Source organism: Plecotus auritus (genome assembly GCF_963455305.1).
Source record: "Plecotus auritus genome assembly, chromosome: 6".
Lineage (NCBI taxonomy): Eukaryota > Metazoa > Chordata > Mammalia > Chiroptera > Vespertilionidae > Plecotus > Plecotus auritus.
The window spans coordinates 31,633,858-31,657,464 of NC_137773.1; the positions used below are offsets into that span (position 1 = coordinate 31,633,858).

General features: G+C 40.9%; 1 protein-coding gene across 4 annotated transcripts in view; it reads right to left on the reverse strand.

Moving 5' to 3' along the window:
• The window catches only part of CTNNA1 (catenin alpha 1), a 198,832-nt gene that overhangs the window by 52,477 nt on the left and 122,748 nt on the right, over positions 1-23,607 (reverse strand). The gene's annotated exons all lie outside the window — the stretch shown is intronic.

Here is a 23,607-nt window from a genome sequence, read left to right on the forward strand (position 1 = left end):
GTTAATTCTTTATCTAACTACCCTAAAAAATCAATTTGTTTTTCTTGTTACTGAAGGAAATAAGAGGTTTATGCCTCATGAATGAGGAGGGGGCAGATCAGAAGCATTTATTTACTGAAGCTTTTAGGTTATACTAGACAGACCATCTTTTAACTCAAAGCATCCAATCATTTAAAATACAATCAGTATGAGTATATATGCATACACACACTTATGATGAACCTGATGAAAGTAGAAAACTGGTTGATTTGAAAAATAAAATTTTACTTCTCTTTTGACATTAGATCTGTTAGGATTTTTTATTTCTAGTTTTAGGTAGGCCAAAGTAAAGTTGCTCAATGAATCTTTAAAAAAACTGACTTTCAGCTCCCACCTAATTAAGAGATTCTATTCCACTGAGCAGAGACCACCTAGGTTCACTCAATTTTGATATGAACGTCCCTTCTAAGCAGTGAGGAAAGGCTTGCAAAGAAAAAGATAAGGCATGTTTGAGATTTTAACATAAAGCTCCTTCCCTACAAGTAAATATCAGCTGAGCTAAAGAAAGGCAAAGGTTATTAGCTGGAACAGCCTCTAGCAACAGTTCTGGCAGAGATAGGAAAGAACTTTCAAAACCCATCTTTAACAGAAACTTGAAGAAGCTACTCCCCCTTCCTTCATCGTATGTGGACAGACTTCTATTTATTTAGGCACACTCTTTACTGGGCACCTACTCTGCATCCACTGGAGTGGGCAGTACCAGTCATAATCCTTCTTTCAGGGGGTTTATAATCTGAGATAAAATAATTTAGAGTAACACCTAATTTAGCAATACCCTGCATCATGCTGGGCCTCACAAGAGTTCTATATGACATAATAGTGGGTCAAAGGAATAAGTAAAAGTTTGCAGAAGGTTACATTTAAGTTAGGCATTGATTTTTAAAAAGTATTAACTAGAATTTCACGGAGGATTTTATCAATTTTGGAGGTAACATCCGAAAGAACAAGCCTTTTTTTTTCTTCCAAAGAACTGCCCCGTTTCAAAAAGAGTAAGCATTCTCCTATAACAAACCACTCAGACCTTTGCCACAGATAATACCAGGTCTCACTGTTGTGGCTGGCACATATGTTCACTAATTCCTCACCCATAACCTAATCCTCCTCTGAAGGCCCTGACTCCACTCCAACCCTTCCCTCTGGGAAGGGATAAAATAAGCAACAGTCAGGAAGGGAGGAAATATGTCCCTAGCATAGCTGGTGGCATCTCAAGCTGCATTTTAGTCCCTAGAAATAATGTGACAAAGGTTCCCAGGTGAGTCTACAAAAGACTAATCAACCTAAGCACAACATAAACTCAATGCTTCCAGGGAAAAATACACTGTGAAAACGTCCACAGCACTTCCAGAGAAGGAACATGCTATATGCTAAAGGATCTACATGGTCCCTTCAGGGAAGGCTCTTCTGCCAAAGGCTTCCTTCTCTTCCTACTCTGCACTCTCCCTGTTGGAGACCAGACATTACCATTACTTCAATGACTATGGTCACTCTTGCCATCTTCCATGCCATGATCTGTCTACCCGCATTTTAATTCTTCAGACATGCCATGCTCTCTCTCACCAACCTGGAATATTCTTCCCACACTTCTTCTAATTGCTATCCTACCTCTAGGTGAGATATCATGCATCCTCTTGCCGCCCGCAACTCTGAGTTCAAGTTAAATGCCCCTCTGGAGTGCTCCCACAGCACCTTACACTTACCTTCACAGCCATTTTCAAATCATACCTGTCCCTCTCCCATTGGACATGAATGAAATGAGAAAATAGTGACCAATTTAAGACATGTTTAAAAGTCATAAAATTTAATGTGTGATCTTTGTGGCAAATTATCAGTCTCCTGATTTCATGTTATTAGTGAAAAGATAAGGCTTTTCAAATAACCCCCAATACTGCTTTCTATCTTCATTTTCATCTAAAGTAAGGCTGGAGAGAGTACCAGAGAATCCAGTGTTTTAACCCTGAAACATTTAAGGACTATTTAAAAGAAAACAAGAAGGTGTGATTAACTCAACAGGAAGGTCTAATTAGATACAATGCCTCCATCAGCCACCAGAAATTAAACAAAATTTAAAAAATAAGAACCATGGCATTCCACAAGACCCAAGTCAGAATAGGCATCTGAAGTGCCCTCCATCCCCACCCCCAAGACAATGAGAGAAAGGAATGAAACAGAATCATCAAGTACAAAAGGGGAGTAGAGCCTTTAAGTAAAACAGGAGTGAGGAAGTGGTATCTAAGGTGCTACTGGAAGGCTTCAGAAGAATGTGGAGCTGTAATATTAAAAACACACTCAAGAAAAATGCTTGAAAACCAAAGGAGACTAGCATCTATCTTCATGAGTCCAACTAAAATAAAAGGTTGCTGTGAACTGGGAACACATTCAGCAATAAACATTTGGTGAGCTTCTGGGTTGAAGATGGCTGCCAACGGGAAGGCAGACTGCAAGATAGTGTGTGAGTGAGAGAACAAAAGGAGAGTGTGTGGTGGCACAGGGAGTGTTTATTTGCGAGAAGAGTGACAGCTATACTCCATGGGACTGTTGGGGATTGCCAGACGGGGTTCCCCTGACAGGGCAGCCTCCGCTGCTGCTGAAAACCCTCCCGGAGTAACCAGCTCTGACGCGGAGACCGCGCCATCTTGAAGGGGAGAGTGGATGTTATCAGAAGCCTAAAACTCCCGGGAATCTACAACAACAACACCTAGTGAACAGCTGCGAACCAGGAACACCAGTCCCCAAGCAGCAGTGTGAACTCATGGATTCAGAGGAGCTCTGCATCTTCTCACAGAAATGTCAGATTTAACCTAGCTAAAGAGAGAGAACTACAGAAACAGACACCTGGAGAAGAGAGATCATGGGGAGACAAAGAAACAGCCTGCATATGAAAGAAAAGGAGGCATCACCAGAAAAGGAAGTAAACGAAATGGAGGCAAGCAACCTGTCAGAGAAAGAATTCAGAGAAATGGTCATAAGGTGGATGAAAAGAATGGAAGACAAACTCAACAATATGTGTAAGAACCAAGAGGAAATGAAGAACCAAGAAGAAATGGAAAATGACATCGCTACTATAAAGAACTCAATAGAAAGCATCAACAGTAGACTACAAGAAGCAGAGGACCACATCAGTGAGCTAGAAGACAAGATAGGAAAAAATACCCAAGCAGAGCAGCTTCTAGAAAAAAAAAATTAAAAAGCAGGAGGAGAGCCTAAGGGAACTTTGGGACAACATGCAATGAAACAACATCCACATAATGGGGGTGACAGAAGGAGAGGAAACTGAGCAAGGAATAGAAAAGCTGTTTGAAGAAATAATGACAAAAAACTTCCCTGATATAAAAAAGAAAAAACTCACACAAATCCAAGAAGCTCACAGAATCACAAACAAAATGAACCCCAAAAGAACGACCCCAAGGCACATTATAATTAAACTGGCAAACACCAATGACAAAGTAAGAATCTTAAAAGGGGCCTGAGAGAGACAGAAAGTTACCTACAAAGGATCCCCCATCAGACTAGTGAATGATTTCTCAACAGAAACACATCAGGCCAGAAGGGAATGTAATGCAATATACAAAGTCATGCAAAGCAAGGGTCTGAATACAAGAATACTGTACCCAGCAAGGATATCAATCAAAATTGAGGGTGAAATCAGGAGCTTCACAGATAAAAAGGGATTAAGGGAGTTTATTACCACCAAACCAGCAATGCAAGAAATGCTAAAGGGTCTGCTGTAAAAAGAAATAGGAAGTGAAGAAGGAACACAGGGTTAAAGAATAAAAATGGAGACAAACAAGTACCTATCAATAATAACTTTAAATGGATTAAATGCCCCAATCAAAAGACAAACGGTAACTAAGTGGATAAGAAAACATGACCCATATATCTGCTGTCTACAGGAAACCCACCTCAGAAAAAAAGATGCACACAGACTGATGGTGAAGGGATGAAAAACGTTTTTCAGGTGAATGGAAATTAAAAAAAGCTGGGGTAGCAATACTTATATCTGACAAATTAGATCTCAAAGTGAAGGACATAAAAAGAGATAAGAAAGGCCACTTCATCATACTAAAGGGAGCAATCCAACAAGAAGAAATAACTCTGGTAAACATATATGCACCCAATACTGGAACACACAAATACATAAAAAAAACTTCTGGAGGATATCAAGGGAGAGATTAACAGCAATACAATCATAGTTGGGGATTTTAATAGCCCACTATCACCATTGGACAAATCCTCTAAACAAAAAATCAACGAAGAAACATCAATCCTAAATGACTCACTAGATCAGATGGAATTAATTGACATCTTCAGAACATTTCACCACAAAGCCACAGAATATACATTCTTCTCAAGTGCACATGGCTCATTTTCAAAGACAGACCATACATTGGGTCACAGGCAAAGTCTCTTCAAATTCAAGAAGATAGAAATCATATCAAGCATCTTCTCAGATCACAATGGCATAAAACTGGAAATCAACTACAATAAAAACAATCCAAAAAAATCAAACACATGGAGACTAAACAGCATGCTATTAAACAATGACTGCGTTACCAAGAGATCAAAGAAGAAATAAAAAACATCATGGCAACGAATGACAATGAAAACACAACAATCCAAAATCTGTGGGACACAGCGAAAGCAGTCTTGAGAGGGAAGTTCATAGCTCTACAAGCCCACTGCAAAAAAAAAAAAAAAAAAAAAAACAAGAAACAATGGTAATAAATTACCTAACCCTACAACACAAAGAGTTAGAAAGAGAGCAACAAGAAAAGCCCAGTGTAAGCAGAAGGAAGGAAATAATAAAGACCAGAGCGGCGATAAATGACATAGAGACCAAAAAAACAATACAAAAGATCAACAACATCAAGAGCTGGTTCTTTGAAAGGATAAACAAGATTAATGAACCTCTAGCAAGGCTCACCAGGAAGCAAAGAGAGAGGACCCAAAATCAGAAATGAAAGAGGAGAATTAACAACAGACCCCACAGAAATACAAAGGATTGTTTAAAAAAATACTATGAACAACTCTATTCCAACAAATTGGACAACATGGAGGAAATGGACATATTCCTAGAAAAATACAATCTTCCAAAACTCAATCAGGAAGAATCTAAAAATCTCAATAGGCCAATAACTATGGAAGAAATTGAAGCAGTCATCAAAAAGCTTCCAGCAAACAAAAGCCCAGGGCCAGATGGCTTCACAGGGGAGTTTTACCAAACATTCAAGGAATAACTAAAACCTATCCTCCTCAGACTATTCCAAAAAATTCAAGAGGAAGGAACACTTCCAAGCTCATTCTATGAAGCCATAATCATCCTAATACCAAAACCCGATAAAGACAACACAATGAAAGAGAATTACAGGCCAATATCCCTCATGAACATAGATGCCAAAATCCTCAACAAAATTCTAGCAAATCAGATCCAGCAGTACATCAGAAAGATCATACACCATAACCAAGCAGGATTTATCCCAGAGATGCAAGGATGGTACAATATCCACAAATTAATAAACATGATACATCACATAAACAAATTGAGGGATAAAAACCACATAGTCATATCAATTGATGCAGAAAAAGCATTTGACAAAATCCAACACCCTTTCTTGATAAAAACTCTCAACAAGGTGGGAATAGAAGGATCATACCTCAACATAATAAAAGCCATATATGAAAAAACCACAGCCAACATCATACTCAATGGGCAAAAGCTAAAACCATTTCCCCTAAGAACAGGAACAAGACAGGGATGCCCACTCTCACCACTTCTGTTCGACATAGTACTGGAAGTATTAGCCACTGCGATTACAAAAGAAGAAGAAATAAAAGGCATCCAAATCAGAAAAGAAGAAGTAAAACTGTCCTTATTCGCAGATGACATGATATTGTACTTAAGAAACCCTAAAGACTCCATCAAAAAACTACTAGACTTAATAAATGAATTCAGTAAAGTAGCAAGATAAAAAATTAACGCCAAGAAATCTATGGCATTTCTATATACCAATAATGAACTTACAGAAAGAGAGACTAAAAAAACAATACCAGGGGGAGAAACCAAGATGGCGGCATAGGTAAGCACCTAAACTGCTGCCTCACACAACAATTTCAAAACTACAACTAAAGGACAGAAGGGACATCATTCAGAACCACAGGAAGGCTGGCTGACTGGAAATTCTACAACTAGAAGGAAAGAGGAAAGCTCACGAAGGATCAGAGGAGCGGCAAAGGGCTGAGGTACAGAGACGCGCGCAGAGAGGAAGGGCGACTGAGTGCCTGGCTGACTTTCTCTGGCGGGAGGGGGAAGGAAGCCCCCAACTGCACTGAACCCCAGTTCCGACTACACTGAAACCCAGTTCCAGGCGAAACCCCGTGGACCCAGGCTCATACAGGGGGAGTCTGGACTGTCAGGTAGAGAGAAACGCACACGGAGACTCGGAGACCTGCGGGAGCCACGGCGGGTCTGGAGGCGCACGCACGTGTGTGCACGCAGAGAAAGCTGAATGCGGAGGTTGCCGCAGGCTTTTCCTAGCGGAAGGGAGTCAGAAGCTCCTGACTGCACTGAACCCTAGTTCCGGGTGAGCCCCTGGGGACCCACGCTCTTACAGGGGGAATCTGGACTATCAGGCGGAAACTCGGGAGTCCCAGGAAGGCAGAGGTCTGGAGGCGCGCGCACAAGGGGAGGGCTGACGGGAAGCCAAGACTGTCTGCTCCTCCCTGAGACTCCGCCCCATCCAAGCTGAGCACAGAGGCTTTTGCAATTTTGCAAGACTGATCCTATAAGGCTGTCTCCAGCATCAAACTTCTCCCAGTGTAGGCACAGCTGATCCTCACACCCAACTGGCCTGGAGGTCAATTCCTCCCAGTGATACCAACAACAATCAAGACTTAACTACAACAAGGCAGTACACACAGTCCACAAAGGGGTGCACCAAGGGTGTCCACCTCAGGTTAAATGGGGAGGCTGACCCACTGGGCCATATAGGAAACCTAGCACACAAAGCTACCCTACTAACTCAGGGAAGCAATGAAAATGCGAAGGCAAAGAAACAGATCACAAACAAAAGAAATGGAGGAAAACAAACGACTGGATATAGAATTCAAAACCACAGTTATAAAGCTTTTCAAGAATATCCTAGAAAAGGCTGATAAATTTAGCGAGACCCTCGAGGATATGAAAAAGGACCAACTAGAAATTAAACATACACTGACTGAAATAAAAAATATTATACAGAGTCCCAACAGCAGACTAGAGGAATGCAAGAATCAAGTCAAAGATTTGAAAAACAAAGAAGCAAAAAACACTCAACTGGAAAAGAAAAAAGAAAAAAGAATCCAAAATGTTGAAGATAGTGTAAGAAGACTCTGGGACAATTTCAAGCGTACCAACATCAGAATTATGGGGGTGCCAGAAGAAGACAGAAAGCAAGATACTGAAAATCTATTTGAAGAAATAATGACAAAAAACTTCCCCTACCTGGTGAAAGAAATAGACTTACAAGTCCAGGAAGCACAGAGAACCCCACACAAGAGGAATCCAAAGAGGACCACACCAAGACACATCATAATTAAAATGCCAAGGGCAAAAGACAAAGAGAGAATCTTAAAAGTAGCAAGAGAAAAACAGTTAATTACCTACAAGGGAGCACCCATATGATTGTCAGCTGATTTCTCAACAGAAACTGTGCAGGCCAGAAGGGAGTGGCAAGAAATATTCAAAGTGATGAAAAGCAAGAACCTACAACCAAGATTACTCTACCCAGCAAAGTTATCATTCAGAATGGAAAGTCAGATAAAGAGCTTCACAGATAAGAAAAGGCTAAAGGAGTTCATCACCACCAAACCAGTATTATATGAAATGCTGAAAGGTATTCTTTAAGAAGAGGAAGAAGAAAAAAGTAAAGATAAAAATTATGAACAACAAATACATATCTATCAACAAGTGAACCTAAAAATCAAGTGAATTAAAAATCTGAGGAACAAAATAAACTGGTGAATATAATAGAATTAGGGGCATAGGAAGGGAGTGGACTGATAATTCTCAGGGGGAAAGGGTACGGGGGGTGCAGGAAGAGACTGGACAAAAATCGTACACCTATGGATGAGGACAGTGCGGGGGGGGAGGTAAGGACAGAGGGTGGGGTGAGAACCGTGTGGAGGGGAGCTATGGAGGGGGAAAGGAGAAACAATTGTAATAATCTGAACAATAAAGATTTATTAAATTTTAAAAAATAAAAATAAAAATAGTTGAAAATAAATAAATAATAAAAAAACAATACCATTTACCATCGCACCAAAAAAATTAAGATACCTAGGAATAAACTTAACTAAAGAGGTAAAAGACCTGTATGCGGAAAACTACAGGACACTGAAAAAAGAGATAGAGGAAGACATTAACAGATTGGAGAACATACCATGTTCATGGATTGGTAGAATCGACATCATTAAAATGTCCATACTACCCAAAGCAATCTATAGATTCAATGCACTCCCCATTAAAATACCAACCGCATATTTCACAGACCTAGAAAGAACTCTCCAAAAATTCATCTGGAATAAAAAAGACCCGGAATAGCCACAGCAATCCTGAGAAAGAAGAACAAAGTAGGTGGGATCTCAATACCAGATTTCAAGCTGTATTACAAAGCCACTGTTCTCAAAACAGCCTGGTACTGGCACAAGAACAGACATATAGACCAATGGAATAGAACAGAGAACCCAGAAATCGACCCACTATGCTCAATTAATATTTGACAAGGGAGGCATGAACATACAATGGAGTCAAGACAGTCTCTTCAATAAATGGTGTTGGGAAAATTGGACAGATACATGCAAAAAAAAAATGAAACTCCCCCAACTTACACCATACACAAAAAATAAACTCAAAATGGATAAAGGACTTAAACATAAGACAGGAAACCATAAAAAATACTAGAGGAATCCACAGGCAGCAAAATCTCAGACATATGCTGAAGCAATTTCTTCACCAATACTGCTCCTAGGGCAATGGAAACTAAAGAGAAAATAAACAAATGGGACTACATCAAAATAAAAAGCTTTTGTACAGCAAAGGAGACCATCAACAAAACAACAAGAAAGCTCACTGTATGGGAGAACATATTTGCCAATGTTATCACCGATAAAGGTTTAATCTCCAACATTTACAGGGAACTCATACAACTTAATAAAAGGAAGATAAATGATGCAATAAAAAAAATGGGCAATGGACCTAAATAGATACTTTTTGAAAGAAGACAGAAGGAAGGCCAAGAGACGTGTGAAAACATGCTCAAAGTCACTAATTATCCGAGAGATGCAAATCAAAACGACAATGCGGTGCCATCTCACACCTGTCAGAATGACTACCGTATCATCAACAAATGAACAAACGACAAGTGCTGGCGAGGATGCGGAGAAAAAGGAACCCTCGTGCACTACTGGTGGAAATGCAGACTGGTGCAGCCACTGTGGAGAACAGTATGAAGTTTCCTCAAAAAACTAAAAATGGAACTCCCATTTGACCCAGTGATCCCACTTCTAGGAATATATCCCAAGAAACTAGAAACACGAATCAGAAAGGATATATGCACCCCTATGTTCATAGCAGCACAATTCACCATAGCTAAGATTTGGAAACAGCCTAAATGCCCATCAGCAGATGAATGGATTAGAAAACTATGGTACATCTACACAATGGAATACTACACTGCTATAAAAAAGAAGGAATTCTTACCATTTGCAGCAGCATGGATGGACCTGGAGAGCATTATGCTAAGTGAAATAAGCCAGGCAATGGAAGAAAAATACCACATGATCTCATTCATTTATGGAAAATAAAGAACATTATAACCTGATGAACAAAAAGGTAGATACAGAGGCAGTAAAGCATCGAACAGACTGTCAAATTACAGTGGGAAGGCTGGGGAGTGTTGGAGAGGGAGGGAAATAGATCAACCGACTTGTATGCATGCACATAAGCATAACCAATGGATACAAGACACTGGGGGTAGGGGGGTGGGATGAGGGCATGTGACGGGGTAGGGGAAGCTGGGGGAAGGTCAATGGGGAAAAAAAGGAGATATATGTACTACTATTTGTAATACTTTAAACAATAAAAAAAAAAGAAAAGAAAAAGATAATAAATTTTAAAAAAACCATTTGGTGAATAACATGATTAGCAATTTGACCCTGGTTGGTCAAACTGGCCCACAGATGGCTGATGGGCTCTGCATAAGCTAAATATGTGATAAGAGTCACTGGGAGCTTTACGCAAAGACTAAGTAGTCAATATTAGAATAGAATGGTTATATATGCTTGAATTCCTAAATTCCTTTCCAAGAGTACCCTCTCCTTCAGTTGCAAAGAACCTAAGTTTCTAGTTTGCCTAATGTTACCTATTTCATCCTAAAAATTTAATAAAAAATGGTAGGGAATGCTAATACTACAGACACCCCACTTTCCTTCTCTTCCCCTCAACAGAGGACAAAAGCTTAGAAAGGAGCTTTTCTGGTTTGCCTGGGTATTTTCTCAGATGACAGTCAGCCTTGCATACCACCTTTAGATTTTTCTCAGCTCTAAATGTCCTATCAGTTATAATAATAAGCTTAGGTATTTTCAGCTCTGGCCACAGACACATGCTAGAATATGGCTTTTGAGGTATTCCACCATGGCATAACTATACCAGGTCCAGTTACATGGCTGCTATAGCACAGATCTACAATGAACTGAAACACAATGAATCAAATATGGCACCTTTGCACCAAATTCTGGGATCTCAGAATGAGCATGTAAACTATTCCTTTTTCTTTCAGAGGGAAGGGTCGGGGGAGAAGAGACAAAAAATCCATGATAAGGAACAGTTAGAGAGCCAATATTAAAAGGTTTCTGGCACAAACTGAAGCATGTAGCTGAGATATTCCAATCCCTTTGAGACAATAGGTTTCTTCTTCTTTTATTTTTTTGTTAATCCTTCCTAGTGGATATTTTTCCCATTGATTTTTAGAGAGAGTGGAAGGGATGAAGGGGGGAGGGAGAGAAAGAGAAACATTGATGATAGAAAGACATATCCATTGGTTGCCTCCCACACACCCCCCGACTGGGGCTGGGATCCAACCTGCAATCCAGGTATGTGCCCTTGGACTGGGAATCAAACCTGAGACTCTTCAATGAGTGGGTCAACACTGTAACCACTGAGACACACTGGCCAGGGCAGGTTTCTTTCTTCTTAAAGAAAGATAGTAATTGCCCTGGCCAGTGTGGCTCAGTTGGTTGGGTATTGTCCCCATTCACCGAAAGGTTGCCAGTTTAATTCCCAGTAAGGGCACATGCCCGGGTTTTGGGCTCAATCTCTGGTAGGGGGAGTACATGAGGCAGCCAATTGATGTTTCATTCTCTCTCCTTCTCCCTTCCTCTCTCTCTAAAATTCAATAAAAGTATTTTTTTAAAGATAGTAATCATCAACTTGTTAAATAGCTGCTATGCATAATAAGTTGGGAAGTTCTCAAAAGCACAAACAGGTATATACTAGTAAAGCAAATAGGTATACAAACTAAATATATAAAGGTCACAGAATAAGACTATAATCTTGAACTTACTAATAATTCAGAAAAAAATTTAAAAACTAAACTGCGGGGATATTTAAGAACGATTTTCAAATACTCAGTTAACTGGTAAAATTGGGCTAAGGTTTATGAAAAGCCTAAAAACTCTTGGTTTCTATGTTAATTTTTAAAAAACAAGTTTTCTAAAGGGCTCAGATCCTCTTTGCCCTACTTAAGATAATGGGTTAAACATAACAGGGAATCCTTGTTTACAGAAGATTGTACAACATCTTATGTTCACCAACTGGTGCTTGATCTTTGACATAATGTGGCAAGTGTGAGTTTGTTCTAATATTGAAAAAGCTTCTCGTCAGTTTAGCCAGAATACAGAGCAAAAACCATAAAACCTTTAAAAGACAATGACTAACTTAAGTAAACATATGTAAAATATTTGGCAAAAGTTAATTTATTTAATAAGGAAAAATGCCTTAAAAATCTTTAAGAAAATGACAAATTTTAGGAGTGGGGTGTGGAATGAGCAAATGAACTACAGTCTGCAGAAAAGAACAAAAATGACAATATACTTATATACAAAATGATGCTCAACTTCACTCATAATTAAGGAGGAACAAATCAAAGAGAGCATTTTACACCTACTGGATTCCCAAATATTTTAAAAGTTTGCTGGCTTCTAATATGGTGTTGGGGGAAGAGAGAGTGTGAGTGGCTAGTACATACTATAGAAGTATAAAATAGTTTAAAAATTTTTGGAAGGCAATGTGGCAATGTCTATCAATTTTAAAAATACCCCATAACCCAGCAATTTTATGGTTAGGAACTTATGTCAATATAAACTTGCCTAAGAATGCAAATACATTAAAAAGATATTCATTTTACACTGTATGCAAAAGCTAAAAGTCTCAAAACAAACTACATATCCGTAAGTTATAGTATAGCCATATAAGGAGAAAACTGCAACCTTGGATACAAACTCATATCCACAAGCACACTTGGGGAAAAACTATGAAGCCATTAGAAAGACAGACAGAACCTCTCACCCTGCTCCCACATGGAACAAGCAGCAGGACAGAATCAGCTACCACAGGAGCGCAAACCACATTTCAGCAATATGGGGATAAACCGCAGCTATCATGTTACATGCTGCTATATAGCCTTTCATAATAAGAAATGATCTTTCACTCTTTGGGCCAAATTTTTCTTATTGATTTTCTCTGCACTTATGACATAACCTGTTGAATATTTTTTGCTTGCCTTAGCACATGTCACTTGTCCCTCTACCCCAGAGTGCAGTAAGATGGTTCTGAGGGAATGACATTTCCAAGCTTCAGCAACCAAGACTTGCTAACATCTAACCAATATACATGCAAATTTACCCTTTTAAATTTAGCCAATTGGGTCAAAAAGCCCTCTAAATTGAAAGGGATTCTTCAAGAAAATATGAATGTGTATCTTACTCTTAATTCTATCCTGTGCAAATGGTTTTGTATATAGCCTGTGGCCATCTATGTAGACAGGAGTAAACAAATCTAAATAGAAAGCTACTCAAAATGTAGAGAGGGAAAAACAGGAAGGGAAATCCAAACTTGGCTGTATTTCAGAATTTTTTTAAAAAAAGAAGAAGCCTAACTCGCACAGAGGAAGAGGAAAACATGAACATGATGAAGCCATTGGAAACAAGAGTAAGTAAAAGGCTTGACAATATAAATTTCTATCAGTCTGCGTTAATCAAGAATTCAGGACAATTATTTTGGTTTGGTTTTATGACTTTGGTGAGAGAAATAAAAGATTTTCATGGTTTAAATGTACCTCTCCCCAAATTTCTGTGAAGATTTTCCCTCACCTAATATCCGACTCAGGTGCATCATTCTCAGATTTACTGACAAACTACCTAGCCATGGGCACAGAATACAAGGCTAGCACTGCAGAATTAGGCTGTCACATGATCCTAATACAGCAACATCCCAGGAGCAACAAAGGCCAGAAGCACATGCCTCCAAAACTAGAACCTCAGACTGGGTGATCTCTTCCCTCTGAGATTTGACAAAGAACTTGTATGCATAACCCATGGATACAGACAATAGGGTGGTAAAGGCCTGGGGTAGGGGGATAGGGTTGGGGGGGCTAGAAGGGGTCAATGGGGGGAAGGGTGGAAAGGGGACATATATAAGATTCAAATAGTTCAACCAAAAAAGAGAAAGGAAGAAACCCCAAACTTTGTAAGTTGCAGCATCAAAAGGAACACACACTATCACTAAGGTAATCATCACTGTTCCTATTGCTTTCTCAGTTATACTAACCAAAAAACAAAAGGACTTTTAAAAATTAAAATCATTCAAAAATAGGAAGGGGAACAGGAAATCCAAAAACAAAACGGGGATTCTGGCCCTAGCTGGTTTGGCTCAGTGGTTGGATAGACAATCCATGGACCAAAAGGTCCCTGGTTTGATTCCAGTCAAGGGCATATACCTCAGTTGCAGGCTCGATCCCCAGTCCATGTATGCAAGAGGCAACCAATCAATGTGTCTCTCTCACATTGATGCTTCTATCTCTCCAACTCTCCCTTGCCCTTCCACTCTGTTTGGAAGGCAATGAAGAAAATACCCTTGGGTGAAAATTAACAACAAAAAAGGGGGTGGAAGGATTCTGGGAGCCTAATGTGGAGAGTCTTCTTTTTAAAGGCTTTTGAAAGAAAAGATTCCCAGCAACACTGATATACCATACTCAACAGTGGTCCCCTGTGATCATAACACAACTCTAGGAGCCTAAAATGGGCAAAGGACCTAAAAGACACTTCTCCAAAATGGACATACAGAAGGCCAAAAGGCATATGTAAAAGTGCTCAAAGTCACTGATCATCCGAGAGATGCAAATCAAAATGACAATGAGGTACCACCTCACATCTGTTAGAATGCTTATCATCAACAAATCAACAAACGACAAGTGTTGGCAAGGATGTTGAGAAAAGGGAACCCACATACACTGCTGGTGGGAATACAAACTAGTGCAGCCTCTATGGAAAACAGTTTGGAGTTTCCTCAAAAAATTAAAAATGGAACTACCATTTGACCCAGTGACCCAGTTATAGAATATATCCCAAGAACTCAGAAACACCCATCAGAAAGAATATATGCACCCCGATATTCATATCAGCGCAATTTACAATAGCTATCATTTGGAAATAGCCTAAGTGCCCATCAGCAGATGAATGCATTAAAAAACTGTGGTACATCTATACCATTGCAACAGCATGGATGGACCCAGAGAGCATTATGCTAAGTCCGTGCTCAGCAAACTGCGGCTCGGGAGTCACATGCGGCTCTTAGGCCCCTTGAGTGTGGCTCTTCCACAAAATACCACGGCCTGGGCGAGTCTATTTTGAAGAAGGGGCATTAGAAGAAGTTTAAGTTTAAAAAATGTGGCTCTCAAAAGAAATTTCAATCGTTGTACTGTTGGTATTTGGCTCTGTTGACTAAAGAGTTTGCCGACCACTGTGCTAAGTGAAATAAGCCAGTCAGAGAAAGATAAGTATTACATGATCTTACTCATATGTGGAATCTAATAAACAACATAAACTGATGAACAAAAATAGACCCAGAGACATAGAAGCATCAAACAGACTGTCAAACCTTGGGGGAGGGAGGGGGGAGAAGAGATCAACCAATGAACTTATATACATACTAGAGGCCCGATGCACGAAATTCGTGCAAACGTAGGTCTTCCTTCCCCTGGCTGCCAGCACGGCTTCCCTCCAGCCACCCGGGACCCAGGCTTCCTTGCAGCTCTGGCTTCGTCTGGAAGGCCATCGGGTCTAATTAGCATATTATGCTTTGATTATTATAGATATGCATAACCCATAGACACAGACAATAGGGTGGTGAAGGCTTGAGGCGAAGGGGGTAGGAGAGGGCAATGGGGGGGGGGGGAAGGGACATATGTAATACTTTCAACAATAAAGATTTATTTTTTAAAAAAAAACAAACAAAACTCTAGGAGCCTAGAATTTTGAATGCTCTCAGATCCTCTAGCTCTACCTGGGACTATCAACTATTCTTTTTTAAATAATTTCTTTATTAAGGTATTACACATGTGTCCTTATTCCCCCATTATCCCCCACCTCCCATTCATCATTCATTCCCCCACCCCCTGTGGTCTGTGTCCATTGATCAGGCTTATATGCATGCATATAAGTCCTTTGGTTGATCTCTCCCCCTTACCCCCACTGTCCCCTACCTTTCCTGAGGTTTGACGTTCTGATTGATGTTTCTCTGTCTCTGGATCTATTTTTGTTCATCAGTTTATGTTGTTCATGTTGTATCAACTACTATTGAGCCCACCTCCAACATGACAGATTAGTAAAGCCATCAATCCTTACATATTCTATGTGCTTCAGTCAGATAGATTCCGTTTCTTTCAAAGATAACAAGTTAGTGTTTAGCACAAAACCCCAGTAATTTTTCCTGTTTTTAAAGAGCAAATAAAAATTTAAAAAAAGTTACACATTTGCCTCCAAATGCATGCATGTTTGAAAGCAGTGAACAATTCCAGGATTTACCATAATCTTCTCCCATCCTCCCTCCAAAAAAATAAAGGCTGTAAAATCCACTTCCTCTAATACAGATCTTGATACTATATAGGCCCAAGTAGGAAGTTGCCAACTAGGAATCACAAAAGGTTCTTAGCAAGGAATGTACTCAGATCCATAAAATCTAGGGCCTCTACCCAGCTGGTGTGGCTCAATGGTTGAGTGTTGACCCAGGAACCAAGAGGTCACCAGTTCAATTCCTGGTCAGGGTACATGCCAGGTTTCCGGTTCAATACCCACTAAGGGGTGTGCAGGAGGCAGCCGATCAATTATGGTTCTTTCTCATTGATGTTTCTAACTCTCTATCCTTTTCCCTTCCTCCCTCTCTGTAAAATAATCAATAAAATCATATTTTTAAAAAATCTAGGGCCTCCACCCTAAAGACTATCACTTTTGAAATGCAAGGATATCTTCCAAATGGTGATCAAGACTGGCAGCAACAAGGTATTGTTGTTGATAATTTTAGAGAAAGGAAGGGAGAGAGAAACATTGATTTGTTGTTCCACTTATTTATGCATTCATTGGTTGATTCTTATATGTGCCCTGACAAGGGATCAAACCCGGAACCTTGGCTTATCATTCAGGTGGGGAACGTCTGGCCCATGGGTCATATAAGACCTGAGAAATCATTTGGTTTGGCCTTGCCAAGTCATTAGGCGTGAGTTAATTAAATGTTTGACCAACTACAGCAGGCTAATTTTTTTTATTATTTAAAGTATTACATGTGTCTCCTTTTTCTCCGATTGACAACCCCCTCCACCGCCACTCCCACCTCCTAGGACAAGCCCCCACCACCTCAGTGTCCCATTGGCTATGCTAATATGCATGCATACAAGTCCTTTGGTTGATCTCTTACCCTCCCCCACCCCCTTCTCTCCGAGGTTGGACGGTCTGTTGAGTGTTTTGTTGTCTCTGGATCTATTTTTGTTCATCAGTATGTGTTGTTCATTATATCCCACATATGAGTGAGATCATGTGATATTTATCTTTCTCCGACTGACTTATTTTGCTTAGCATAATGTTCTCCAGGCCCATCCATGCTGTTGCAAATGGTAAGAGTTCCTTCTTTTTTACAGCAACGTATAACAGGATAATTTTGTATGGCCTGCAAATGATGTTAAAAATATCCAAATGGTCCTTGGCAGAAAAAAGGTTCCCCACCCCTGGCTTATCGAGACAATGCTCTAACCAACTGAGTTATCTGACAAGGACCCAACAAGGTTTGTTTGTTTGTTTGTTTAAATATGTTTTTATTGATTTTTTAGAAAGAGAGGAAAGGAGAGGAAGAGGGAGAGATAAAAACATCGATGAGAAACGTTGACCAGCTGCCTCCAGCATGCCTTCTATTAGGGATTGAGCCGGCAATCCAGGTGTGTGCTTTAACCTGGAATCAAACCAGAAACCTCTTGGTGCATGGATGAGACTCAACCAACTGAGCCACATAGCTGGGCAAACAAGGTTTATTTTAACATACTTTCCCAGAGCACCTCTATGCGAGACCTCTGGTGCTGGGATATGACAATTTTTGGAGTTTGGCATGATTAACAAACCATTTGATCTTTCAATATAAAGCAAAATCAAGCTCCGTCTGTACCACAAAAGAATAAGTGATTCCATGTATATTTCTATTCATGTGCTCTCTAAGTAGAGAAGTAATTCTACCTAATCATCAACACACATTAAAAGCGAACTTTCACATTGAGGAATGCCATTAACTACAGCACGAAAGCCCTGCTGCTTGACTCACTTAATCTGCTTAAACCCATTTAGAGATGGTCAGGTTAGATTTTACTGCTCCTTTGCCTTGTCATGAACAACTAAAGTAATGAAAATTTACACAAATGATATAAGAAGTACCTTTCAGAGGTTGTACTGCCACTTTAACTCAAAGACATATGTATGCAGAATAAAGCTGTTCTAAAATGAAACTAAGAAAAAACTTAATTCAGGAAAAACATGGGTTTCTATTCAGTTCTCTTAGCTAAAGAAAGGTAAAGATAAAAAAAATACAAAATTTCAGCCCCAGCTGATTTTGCTCAGTGGACAGAGTGTCTGCCTTTGGACTAAAGGATCCCAGGTTCGACTAAAGGGCACATGCCTGGGTTGTGGGCTCGATCCCCAGTGGGGGTGTGCAGGAGGCAGCCGATCAATGATTCTCTCTCATCATTGATGTATCTACCTGTCTTTCCCTCTCTCTTCCTCTCTGAAATCAATAAAAATATATTTTAAAAAGAAATAATAATATTACAAAATTCCATCAATGGGAACTATGTGTTCCACCAATTTTAAGACATGCACTATTATCTTCTTTGGTTCCACTGCTTGAATCTTTTGAATTCAAAGAGAGGGCAAGTGAGCAAGACGGCTGGTGACCTAGAAGGAATTGTGCACTCTGGGTACTGTGATACCATATTATTGCCCTCTTTTCCACATGCATAAAAAATAATTACCTGTGATTCCATTGGTGCTTCTCTGGGTAATTTTTGTTGCCCATAAATCTATAATAACTGTACTGGGATAATATAATTTAAGTATTTCCACTGTTCAAAAAAGCCTTCCCGGGGAGGAAACCAAGATGGTGGCATAGGTAAACACCTAAACTGCTGCCTCGCACAACAATTTCAAAGCTACAACTAAAAGACAAAATGGACATCATCCAGAACCACAGGAAGGCTGGCTGAGTGGAAATTCTACAACTAGAAGGAAAGAGAAAAGCACACTGAGACTCAGAGGAGCTGCAGGAGGCAGAGGTACTGAGGCGCGCACGCGCGGAGAGGACTGGCAACTGAGTGCGTGGCTGGCTTTCTCAAGTGGGAGGAAGACAAAAGCTCCCAACTGCGCTGAACTCCAGTTCCAGGCGAGACTCTGGGGACTCAGACTCATTCGGGGAGAAACTGGACTGTCTGGCAGCGGGCAGAACCCAAGGGCGGCTTTCTCTCAGAGGTGCTTGCAGCGATTACCACAGGACACTGAGACACAGGGGCCTATTAGGGCCGGGCTGACGGGAAACCAATGCTGTCTGCTCCGCCCTGAGACTCCGCCGCATCCAAGCTGAGCACAGAAGCTCTTGCAAGTCCTCTCTCATAAGGGTGTCTCCAGGACAGAAGTTCTACCATCATAGACACAGCTGATCCTCACAGCCAATTGGCCTGGAGGTCAGTTCCTCCCAGTGATACCAACAACAATCAAGGCTTAACTAAAACAAGACTGTACACACAGCCCACAAAGAGGTGCACCAAGAGTGTCCACCTCAGGTTAAATGGGGAGGCTGAGCCACTGGGCCCTATAGGACACCTAGCACACAAAGCCACTCTATCAACTCCAGGAAGCAGCCAAAATGTGGAGACAAAGAAACAGATCACAAATGAAAGAAATGGAGGAAAGCAAACGACTGGATATAAAGTTCAAAACCATGGTTATAAGGTTTTTCAAGAATTTTCTAGAAAAGGCCGATAAATTTAGTGAGACCCTCGAGGATATGAAAAAGGACCAACTAGAAATTAAGCATACACTGACTGAAATAAAAAATATTATACAGAGATCTAACAGCAAACTAGAGGATAGCAAGAATCAAGTCAAAGACTTGAAATACAAAGAAGCAAAAAACACCCAACTGGAAAAAAAAAAAGAATCCAAAAATATGAAGATAGTGTAAGGAGCCTCTGGGACAACTTCAAGCGTACCAATATCAGAATTATGGGGGTGCCAGAAGAAGAGAGAGAGCAAGATACTGAAAACCTATTTGAAGAAATAATGACCAAAAACTTCGCCCACCTGGTGAAAGAAATAGACTTACAAGTCCAGGAAGCGTAGAGAACCCCAAACAAAAGGAATCCAAAGAGGACCACACCAAGACACATCATAATTAAAATGCCAAGAGCAAAAGACAAAGAGAGAATATTAAAAGCAGCAAGATAAAAACAATTAATTACCTACAAGCGAGCACCCATACGACTGTCAGCTGATTTCTCAACAGAAACTATGCAGGCCAGAAGGGAGTGGCAAGAAATTTTCAATGTGATGAAAAGCAAGAACCTACAACCAAGATTACTCTACCCAGCAAAGCTATCATTCAGAATTGAAGAGCAGATAAAGAGCTTCACAGATAAGAAAAAGCTAAAGGAGTTCATCACCACCAAACCAGGATTATACGAAATGCTGAAAGGTATTCTTAAAGAAGAGGAATAAGAAAAAAGTAAAGATAAAAATTATGAACAACAAATACATATCTATCAACAAGTGAACCTAAAAATCAAGTGAATAAAAAAAATCTGATGAACAGAATAAACTGGTGAACATAATAAAATCAGGGGCATAGAAAGGGAGTGGACTGATAATTCTCAGGGGGAAAGGGGTATGGGGGGGTTCAGGAAGAGACTGGACAAAAATCATACCCATGGATGAGGACAGTGGGGGGGAGGTAAGGGTAGAAGGTGGGGTGGGAACCGGGTGGAGGGGAGCTGTTGGGGGGGGGAGGAGAAACAATTATAATAACCTGAATAAAGATTTATTTAAAATAAAATAAAATAAAATAAAATAAAATAAAATAAAATAAAATAAAATAAAATAAATAAAATAAAAAACAAGCAATCAGCAGGGACCTGAGGCTACGCCCTCCCCTGCCCCTGCAGGGCTTGACAGGGGACCTCAGGCCGTGCTCCCCACCCAGCAGGGCTTGACAGGGGACCTCAGGCCATGCCCCCGGCCCTGGCATCAGGCTGGGGGACCTCAGGCCCTACCTCCTGCCTTGGCACCAGGCCAGGGGACCTGAGGCCATGCCTCCCACCAGGTGGGGCTTGACAGGGGACTTCAGGCTTGTCCCCCACCCCGGCACCAAGCCAGGGGACCTCAGGCCACACCCCCCGTCCTGGCGCTGGGCCAAGGGACCTGAGGCTACACCCCCTGCCTGGCAGGGCTTGACAAGGGTGGGACTGGCCAGGTCTGGATCTAGCCCAATGGGGGGGGGGGGGAGGGGCGGCTGGGTCTGGGTCTCACGTGATTTTGAGGTGCATGTGGGTAGGCAGAACTTGACTCTGGGTCCCATGGTGAGCCCCAGACTTTGACAGGAGGAAGGTTTTCATATACATTTTACTAATTTTCTTTCATCTCTGACAATTCTATTATAGAGAAAGGGCAAATAGCAATATTAAATTATTTCCTCTAATTAATCCCCTTTTAATGTGCACGAATTTCGTGCACCGGGCCTCTAGTTCTTTAAGAAGAGGAAGAAGAAGAAAAAGATAAAGATAAAAATTATGAACAACAAATACATATCTATCAACAAGTGAATCTAAAAATCAAGTGAATAAAAAAAATCTGATAAACAGAATAAACTGGTGAATATAATAGAATCAGCGGCATAGAAAGGGAAGGGACTGACAATTCTCAGGCAGAAAGGGGTATTGGGGGTGCGGGAAGAGACTGGACAAAAATCGTACACCTATGGTTGAGGACAGTGGGGGGAGGAGTAAAGACAGAGGGAGGGGTGAGAACTGGGTGGAGGGGAGCTATGGGGGGAAAATGAGGAACTATTGTAATAATCTGAACAATAAAGATTTATTAAATTAAAAAAAATAATAATAATTTAAGTATTTCCCACTTTTTAGTATATAAGATGTAGGCCAAGTGACCCAGAGATCAGAAAGGAGAACCAAGAGTCTAAAAGGAAGGAGATTATATTCCTTCTAAATTTTCACATATAACTCATTCCTAATCATGGCTGTTCTAATCCAATGGACTCTAATGCTTTTCTCCACATGGAACTAAAGTGGTTACTTCAGGGAAGAATTTAATCCAGTTCCTCCTGCCTGGCAAACGTTTCTTTTTTTCATTAAAGGGTGGCTGACTTCAATGCAGACATTTACAGTATCCCAAGAGCTTCTTTTCCTTAAAAAAGTAAATTAAAGAGACCACCTTTATCAGATTCCCCCATTGGAAGTTTTGGGATCAAGTTCCTGCAGAACAGTAACTTTGAAACCTAAGGTCACAGACCCTCTAAGAATCTGATTAAACCTCATTCACAGAAAAATGTACAAGCTACAAAATTCCACAAGACAGTCTATGAATCCAGGTTAAGAACTTTTAGCTTATAGAGAGCTAGACTACAGAAAGGCTCAAGGTTAGTCTTGAGCAGGCGTCCTCAAACTACGACTCGCGGGCCACATGTGGCCCGCCGAGGACATTTATTTGGCCCGCCGGGTGCCGCTGCCTGTCCTGCTTAGCAGCCAACTCATCCCAGGCCCGCAGTGCGCATAGGAATTTGTTCATAGTTTTTTTTTTAAACTATAGTCCGGCCCTCCAACAGTCTGAGGAACAGTGAACTGGCTCCCCCTGTTTAAAAAGTTTGAGGATCCCTGGTCTTGAGCATCCTTGAAATCTAACAGGAACTCTGCTCTGTTTCTTAACCAGGAAGCAGGAAAATGATGGGAGTACTAATGTGGGCTCATTCCTGAGAATGTGGGGTTCCACTCATGGGCAACTTTGGTTTGGGGACTTTTCTTTGGCCTGGGGAAACTGTTGTCTAAACCCTACCTGTCCAATCTTTCCTTCTCCACTGCTTTCAGAGATGTCAGACCTGCCCTGTGGTCTGACGACTCTACCAGCCCTCAGGGTATCCATGCTGTCTTCTCTCTTCCTTTATACTTCCCAGGCATTTTCCCTAACAAAACTCATACTTTTAATACCATCTTGGGGTCTACTTCTAAAACTACACACCTGCAGTTGTGGCATTTTCAAAACAGCTTTACACAGGGCCCCAAGGGAGTGGCCTTGAAGTCTTCCAGTTCTTACTCCAGTACCACAATCCAACACAGAATCTATGCCCCTTAAAACAATGACTTTTTAGACATGCCCGTAGGATGAAGGCCATGGAAGCCAACAGGCCAATGATGTTTCACAGACGACATGGGTAGTTTTGAGATTTCTGCCTTCAGGTGTGAGACAAGACCCGTCCTATCTAATAAAAGAGTAATATGCAAACTGACCGTACCTCCACTACACCCACCAGCCACGCTCACCAGCCAATCAGGAATGAGTATGCAAATTAACCAAACCAAGATGGCGGTTAATTTGCATATCCAGGAGTAGAGCAAAGACTGAAGACAGCGTAGAAGGAAGCCAAGCGTTGCAGAAGGGAGCGAAGCTGCGGAGAAGCAAGCAAGTAGGGCTGCAGAGAAGGGAGGGAAGCAGGCGGGGCTGTGGAGAAGGGAGGGAAACAGGCGGGGCAGGGGAGAAGGAAGGGAAGCAGACCGCCGCAGGAAGCCCTACTGCAGGAATCTTCCTGCAACGGGCCTCTAGTTAAGGATAAGTGCCAATGGTATAAGAGAAATTGGCATGGAAGGCCAAATCAGTAAGGTAAAATGTGTAACAGAACGTACCTTTGTCAGGCCTGAAAATATGACCCTGACTCATGCTAAAATAGCTTTC